Source organism: Elephantulus edwardii, unplaced genomic scaffold (genome assembly GCF_000299155.1).
Source record: "Elephantulus edwardii isolate Elephantulus edwardi_28Jun2011 unplaced genomic scaffold, EleEdw1.0 scaffold00482, whole genome shotgun sequence".
Classification (NCBI taxonomy): domain Eukaryota; kingdom Metazoa; phylum Chordata; class Mammalia; order Macroscelidea; family Macroscelididae; genus Elephantulus; species Elephantulus edwardii.
The window spans coordinates 338,651-347,366 of NW_006400232.1; the positions used below are offsets into that span (position 1 = coordinate 338,651).

Genomic DNA, 8,716 nt, shown 5'->3' on the forward strand with positions numbered 1-8,716 from the left:
CCTGAGGCTCCAAGTCTCAAGGTCAAGTACCTTCAGCCCCAAAAAACAAATAATAAGTTCCATGTATGACAAATTTATATTCAAAATAAGATACGGCATGTAATTTTCTTTTTTAAAAAAATACAAAAATAAATTTATGTTATCAAGAAACATAAAGCAAAAGAAATTACTTATAATAACTAATTGCACTGTAGAGAATGCTGGTAGTTTAGTCTGTATGAAATAGTACTGGTAACACAAAGGTCGTACCGGTGGCAGTTCAAAAAATCCACTAGTAACTCTGTAGAGGTAAGATGGTCAATGTTCCCTTATGTAATTTACACCTTCTTCAAAATCACTGGAAAGTCAGTTATGAGTCTGTTCTAACTCAATGGCAGAGAAACTCTATGAACTTGGAGAAATGATGAAAAGTATGCAAGCATTCAGATCTTTCCTTCATAGGGTTGCTATGAGTTATCTATGACTCAATGGCACTTAACAACAATAACAACGAGAGAACTCTGTTGGCCTCCCTAGTGGATAGAAGTTATGCTACCAAGCCAAAAGCGGGTGATTTTAATCCGCGCCCCTCAGGCCTGGTCTTAATTGTTTTTGGTCAAAGATTCTTCTAAGTGGTATAGCACTGCTCTGTCCATTTGTTGTACAAGGGTAACTTGTGGTAATGCTAAACACTGTAACACTGATGTGTCAAATGTGATAATGGTTACCCATGGTGGACAGTGTTTGGTGAAGCTACGGATTGATTCGGTGACTGGGGTAATAGGGATGGGTGTGTCAGAGGCGGTGCGGTTGGCGCAGTATAGAGCAGGGTTTAGGGCTGTTGTGCATAGGGTCGCTATGAGTCGGAAACGACTCGACGGCACATAACAACAACAACACAACCCAATTAAAACAAGCTGGGAAACAGGAGTGACATCCCCTTCCGAAATAACTTGCCTCTCGAAACACTATGAACTTGGAGTGAAGGGACAGCAGAAACCCCATTTTTTATAAACCCCCATTAGCGCTGGAGGAAGAAGCGGGCCATAAAAATTCTTGGCTTAAGGCAAACACGAGTGCCCCGGGCAAAGCCTAGTCTGTCCTTGAAAAAGTAAAGAATTAACTAGTGTCTATGTGCCACAAAAGAAGTAAAGGCGGGCAAAGTAGCCAGTCCGTCAAAAGTCAACCCATCAACCCAGATCGCAATCCCCCTGCCCTAACAGGGCACTCAAGAGAGCTATAAAAGCAAGTGGGAGGGGAAACTCGGGGCTTTTTTCCTTCACCACCTTCCTGGGGAAGGGGAAAGCTTCCGCGCGTGGAAAATTAAATAATAAACGCTCTTGAAATTTCAGACGTGTTTTCTGATTTCTTTGAGGGGCATTTCGTGGGCACAACAGGGGAAACGATGAAAGTTATACAATTGTTCAGGACTTTCTTTCATAGGGTCGTTATGAGTCATCTCTGTTAACAACAACAACAAGTGTGTGTGTGTGTGTGTGTGTGTGTGTGTGTGTGTGTGTGTGTGTTTGTGTGTGTGTGTGTGTGTAAATATACTGTTTTTCTCTCTTGGGTCTATATTTTGGTACTTTTTTTTTCCAAAATAGAAATTTAAATTAAAAATAAAAGTTCATAGGTTGGGAGGTCCATAGAGCCTCGGCATAAAGATACATGCTAGAGAGGCACCATCTTTACCAGGGAGCATCCAGATTATGGATGTGAATGACAGGAGCCTGAGGTCAACATTTTACGGGTTACTTAGAGGTCTTGTATCAGATTTTCTGGGCGAAGGAGGAAGACCAAGCCCAAATTTAACTGTCAGATTTTGCACCAGGGAAGTGTCTTTGCATAATACTGTTCTTAATGGTTTAGACATGTATATTTTTGCTTGTCTATTATCTGCTCTTTTTTACTACAACATTTCTCTGTCAGATACTGTACTAAAGTGAATTTCTTAAATTAAGAGAGACTAGGAAAAATTATTAGCCATCCACTCTGAAACATCAACAATCCCTTCAAAATCCTATGAACAACAGTGAACACTTACTTAGATTATTAGATATGGTATTGGAAGCTGAGCCCTCATTTTGTTGTTATTGTTGTTTGTGATAGAGTCAGAAAACATCCATAGCTGACCCACCAATGGTTTTTCAGAGGCAGTAACTGCCTCAGAGGAGATTACCAGTTCTAAGTGTCTAAGGTTTATCACTCAAAATGTCTTTTCCAGCAAATCATTAATGATTTATTTTGTGCTGAAGCATTGATTGTATTAAGAAGAGAGGATTTTGGAATTCCAAAATCTCTGTAGATGTTCATTGAAATTAATTTAAAAAAAAAAAAGAAGAGAGGATTGGGATGTGATTTAAGCCCCATCCTATCAAAGGCTTATAGAAGTCATGGGACTTCTCATGCAGCGAACTACAATTGATAGCATACAGGATACTGGCCCTTTGGTCACCAGTTTCTGCAAAATCAGCCTCCGTATCTACAGTCACATGAGTAATTCTATTAATGGTCGTGAGCCTCTGGGAAACCCCACAATAAACCACTAATACTAAGTGACTTAGAGGATCTGGAAACTGAACAAAGCAGAAGCTGTGGATGTCAGAAATTATTGATTTATACAGCATATCAAGCATTTGGGACACTGGTGATTTAACACTGTTTATAACTGTTCTGCTACAAATTTTAGCAAAGTGAATTATACAAACACGCATCCTTCTCCTAGGGAGCAGGTGGAGGATTTGAACTGTGAGCCTTCAGGATTGCAGGACAGCTTCTTACTACTAGACCACAAGAGCTTCCAGAAAAAAATCCCATGTACAATAAAGCACACTTAGACTACTAGATAGCACACTGGAGACTGAGCCCTCATATTAGGAAACACTAAAACAAGTAAGAATAGTTGTAACTAGCCACTATTGCAATATTTCAAATGCACAAAGTATGAATACAGGAAAATTGGGCATTATTTAAAAAAGAAATGGAATGCATAGATATTGACATATTGGTGAACTGAGATAGATTAGTATAGACGACTTTGAATCAGACAATTATATGATAACTATACTGGGAATAAAAAGAAATGAAGGAATTTGAGGTTGCATTCACAGTCAAAAGGATCATTTCTAGATCATTCTGAAGTACAATATTATAAATGGCATGATACATATCAGGAAGACCTGCTAATACCTATTTTCAAATATATATGCAAACAACTAAAATCAAAGAGGAAAGCATAGATTTCTACCAACTTTTCAGGCTGAAACAAATTGCATATGCAACCAAGATTAATTGGTAAATTCAATCATTAATTGGTGACTGGAAAACAAAAGTTGAGTACAAGGAAAAAGGACCAGTAGCCTGAAAATACAGGCTTGGTAACAGACAGGGTGCTAGAGATAGAATGACAGACTTTTGTACAATCAAGTATTTATTCACTGCAAAAATGTTTTATGAAAAACAAGAAAAGTGATTATGCACATGGATCTCAACTGATGGGCTACACTGGAATCAGATTGATTAAAACTTTTGATAAAGAACCTTTGCAGAAGCTCAATACCAGCTGTGAAAACCAGGCAAGGTGCTGACTGTGGAACAGGCCTTCAACTATTTATATGTAACTTCAAAATGAAGGTCAATAAAATTAAAACAAATCCACAAAAAGCGTGAGTCTATCACGTTTGAATTTAAAAGTCAGGTTTGATTTGAAAACTAATGAATTAAGTGCAGAAGAGCTGTGAGATAATAAAAAGAATTTCTTATTTGAAAAAAGAAAAAAAAGGACATTACAAAGAAAGAGGAAGAGGAAAAGACCAAAATAAATGGTAAAAGAGACTGAATATTGCACTAGAAAGCCAAGGATCCAAAACAAAAGGAATAAATCAGGAAAATGTTGAACAGAAGATTTCAATGGGTAGCTCATGAAGATAAAGCACAGTATTAAAATCAAATGTGCAAAGAGCTAGAGTTAGAAACTTTTTTTTAAAAAAAAAGAATAACTCACTAAACATTTTTCAAGTTGAAGGAACTGAACAAATTCAAACTCCAAGTTACAAAAACCTAGTGCCCACCCTCCAACTTCCAAGCGCCATATTGCCTCTTTGCTTTTATAGCTCAAGGTCTGAGGGCGATAGGCTCTGGGGAAGGAGAAACGTGGGGATCCTGTCAAAGAATCACCTTCACCTAATACAAGAATTAAGTCAAGGGCTTGCAACTGAACCATTACAGAGTGTAGAGAAGAGAGTCAAGGATCCAGGCCATTCCACTCTGCAGACCCACAATAGTAGATAAAAAACAAAACAAAACAAAACAAAAAAACACATTGCTTACATTGGTGCCCCTTGTCCTGTGCCACTTTTGAGGCAAAGGAGGACAACAGATTTCAGGAGAGAAGATATCAGCAGAACATCCCATCTGCACTGTGCAAGAACGCAAACATCACAGGGCAGTGGAGAAGTAGTTAGTGGGTAGAGGTGGGTGGAGGCCTGAATGATCAAACAAGGAATGGCTTGGGGCAGAGGGTATGAGTTACTGGTGGTAAAAAAGGAGGGAATTGAGCTGGATGCGAACAGAGCAGTGGTAAGAGTGGGAACAAGATACATGCACCTAAGGGAATGACGAGTGGGACCAAAACCTGATCCAGTACCTGAATAATGAGAAGTCTTTCATATGTTCTTTTGAGCAAAATTCTTGTCTGTCAACCAAATTAAGACAGCCTAGGGAGAAGGATTGTCTATCCACTCCCAAAATAGCAGGCCTCAGGAAACCCTATACAAAACACAACATTCATGTTAAACTAGCAAATATAGTACCAAAGGCAGAGTCTTCTCATTGCGACAAAGGAGGAGGAACAATTGCAAACTGACACTAGTGACTAGAACATGGAATGTGAGAAATATGAATATAGGAAAGTTGCAGAATGTTAAGGAAGAAATAAAACACAAAAATAGTGACATTCTAGGCATTGGCAAAATGAAATGGGTTGACATAGGACATTTTGCATCAGATAATCACATGATCGACTACAGTAGTGATGAAAAGATGGGGAAAAAAGGAGTCACTTTTATAGTTAAAAAGTCCATTTCTAGATCCATATTGAAATACGGATCTGTTATGAGTGACAGGCTAATATCCATACACAGACAAGGAAGACTAGTTAAATACTTGTTGTTGTTGTTGAGTGCCTTTAAGTAGAGCATGACTCATAGCAACCCTGTGAACAAAAACTTGGAGTCCTACAACTATCAATATTTATCAAAGTTCATAGTTTCCAGAGGCATGTCATTCAAATATATGCACCAATAACCAGGGCCAAAGAGGAGGAAATAGATGACTTCTACCAACTTTTGTATTCCGAAATTAACCAAACATGCAATTAAGATAGTTTGATAATAATGGGTGATTGGAATGTAAAAGTTGGGAATAGGGAAGAAGGATCAGTAGTCAGAAAGTATACTCTTCGTGACAAATAATGCCGAAGAGAGAATGATAGAATTCCCTACAATCAATGACCTATTCATTGCAAACACCTTTTATAAGAAACATAAATGGTGACTATACACATGGATATCACCTGAAAAAATAATTGGAGAAGAATCTAGTTTGGAAATTATCTGCAGTAGCAGGATTCTATAGAGGCTTGTTTGCTAGTTTTGGTGAGGATTAGGTTGGAATGTTGACCCTCACTAATATGAGTGAGATTATTTGATTCGGCCTCCTATTTTAAAAATGTGTTTGGTCAGCACTATAAGGCTGGAATCCAGTTTGGAAGTCATCTGCAGCAGCCGGATTCTGTACAGGTTTGACTCAATAGCACTTTAATAACAACATAGAAAGAGCTGTGTCGGCCTAGTGGATAGAAAGTTATGCTACCCAGCCAAAGGTGGGTGATTTTAATCTGTGGCCCTTAGGCCTGGTTTTAATTGTATTTGATCAAACATTCTTCTAAGTGGTATAGCACTGGTCTGTCAATTTGCTGTACAGAGGAAACACATGGTTGCTGTGATGCTAAACACTCTGACACTGGTGTGTCAAATGTGATAATGGTTACCCACGGGGAACAGTGCTTTTAGTGGAGCTACCCAATTAAAACAAGCTGGGAAGTAGGAGTGGCATCCACTTCCGAAATAGGTTGCCTCTGAATACTATGAATATGGAAAAACGATGAAAGGTATACAAGTGTTCAGGTCTTTCATTCATACGGTCACTATGAGTCATCTACAAGTTAATGCCACTTAACAACAACAGCATCAATTGTGAAAACTAGGCCAGGTGCTGATTGTGGAGCAGACCACCAACTACTCATATGAAACTTCAAACTGAAGCTAAATCAACTCAGATCAACAAGAATCAAAGTTTAATCATGTCATCTCAACATCAAAAAAACAAAGATCTTTACTACCAGGTCAATAGGCAATATCATGATAAATAGAGAAAATACTGAGGTTGTTAATGATTTCATCTTGCTTGGATCCAAAATCAACATCCTTCACATCAGCTGTCAGGTAATCAAAAGATGAGTCTCTATGTGCAAATTTGCTGTCAAGAACCTCTCCAGAGTGCTAAAGAGCAGTTATGTAAGTCTAGAAACTAAGATGTTCCTGATTCTGGCCATAGTCTTCTCAATTGCTTACTATGCATCTGAGAGATGGACACTGAATGAGGATGATAGAAGAAATATCTGTTCCTTTCAGTTGTGGTGTTACAGAACATACCATGGACTGCCAAGAGAACAAATACGTCTGTCCTGGAGAATGAAATCAGTTTGATTGTTGAAGGCGAGGATTTAGAAACTCTTGTCTTACATACTTTGGTCATGTTGTTAGCAGGGAACAGCCCTTGGAGAAGGACATCATGTTTGGAAGCATAAAGGATTAGCACAGAAGATGATCCTGAATGAAATGGACTGACACAGTGACTGTGGAGATATGGTCAGAGACATTGAGGTTGGCTCAGGCTAGGACAAGTTTCAGAGCCATTGTTCTTACGGTCACAATGAGTCATAGTCAACTAGACAGCCCATAACAACAGTTCACTATGCCAAAATGTTATAAAAAGGAATGAAGCTACCATTTTTTAAAATTATAAGCATTCAGATATTTTATCAAGATTTCTGAAAACTTTTACTTTTCAGAGGAATAAATGGAGATCTCAAAAAAATCAAGTTGCTCATCTAAGATTTTGCTAGGTACCGTAGAGTTGAGTACAACACATAGTGACCCTATGAACAACAGACCTGAACGCTGTCCTGTCCTGTGCAATCCTCTCCTCACACTTCCTGACATCTAGAGACACACACATTATCGTAGTCACTGTATCAATCTTCCTGGTTAAGGATCTTCCTCTTCTTCATTGACCCTCTGCCTTTTGGAGCATTATGTCCCTCTCCAAGAAATAGCTCCTTGTAGCAAGACCCATGAAGTGTTTGATGTGAAGCTTTATCCTCTTTGCCTCCAAAGGGCACACATTTGTTTGGTTTGTTTTTTGTTTTTGTTTTTTATTTTGTTTTGTTTTGTTTTGGCAATCCATGGGATGTTCAGTGCTATTCTCCAACACGACAGCACAAAGACATCAGTTCTTCTATCATCATTCATTGTCCAGCCCTCAAATGTATAGCAAGTGATCAACCTCAAACTGACATCATTGCTCCTCAATAAATTGAAAAGGTCCCTTATTGCCGACTTTCCTAGTGTAATATATCTATTGATTTCCTAATTACTGGTATCAAGAGTGTAGATTGTGGAGTCAAGTAACAGGAAGTTGAAACTGATCTAAGATTGTTGTTGTTGTTTGGTGCCTTCGAGTCGTAGACAACTCACAGCGACCCTATGAACAAACAGCCTGAGCACTGTTTGTAGATAGAGTTTCCAGAGGCAAGCCATTTTGGAAGTGGATGCTGCTCCTGCTTCCAGACTTGATTTAGTTGGGAAGCTCCAGCCAACAGTGTCCACCATGGGTACCCATTACCACGATTGGCACATCACTGTCACAGGCTTCAGCATCACAGCAACCATGAGTTACCTCTGTACAACAATGCAGAGACCAGAACGTTTGACAGGAAAACAATTTGAACCTGGCCGAAGGCTGCAGGCCTGAGGGCCCTTTTGGCTTAAGGCTGCCTCCTAGTTCAAACCCTAGGCCCAGGCTGGCTAGCCTCACTCCCGGTGACAGAGCAAACCTACATATAACAAACACATGCCCGGAAAAGCAGTCGACTCTAAAAGCTTGCCATGATTCCTGCGCTCACACCAACATGCTCCTTCTGACAAGGAGAACTTGCCAAGCGATCTAAGATTAGACTGTGGAAAGACGGGCTAGTCTACGACCAAGTTGTTTGCTCTTCAATGTGTTGCTTAATTAAGAGATGCTGCAGATATTTGGTACCATCAGTTTAATTATATCACAGAGTATAACCGTCCAGTTTTCTTCAGTATAATCGTTACAAAGGTAAATTGCCAAATCTTCATTTCACCTTTGAGCAAGTTTGAACTACCTACTATTTGTTAGGAAGACAGACACTTTCAATATTGAGTTAAAAAATGTAATGAAAGAAAAGAGATTTGACATCACTAGTAAGCAGACTCACAAATATCATTTCCCAAATATAAACTGTCAGATCATGGGTTGGACAATGGAAGATATTTTCTGAAGGGACTTGGTAGATGAGAGGGGTTATCCTGGTGGAGGGTGGAGCTGGGAAGTAAGTGGGTCAAGGCACTGGGCTAAGAGGGGGGTCAAC

At 39.2% G+C, this 8,716-nt stretch overlaps 1 protein-coding gene across 1 annotated transcript in view; it reads right to left on the bottom strand.

Moving 5' to 3' along the window:
- The window catches only part of LOC102848396 (ATP-binding cassette sub-family A member 13-like), a 619,024-nt gene that overhangs the window by 275,433 nt on the left and 334,875 nt on the right, over positions 1–8,716 (bottom strand). The gene's annotated exons all lie outside the window — the stretch shown is intronic.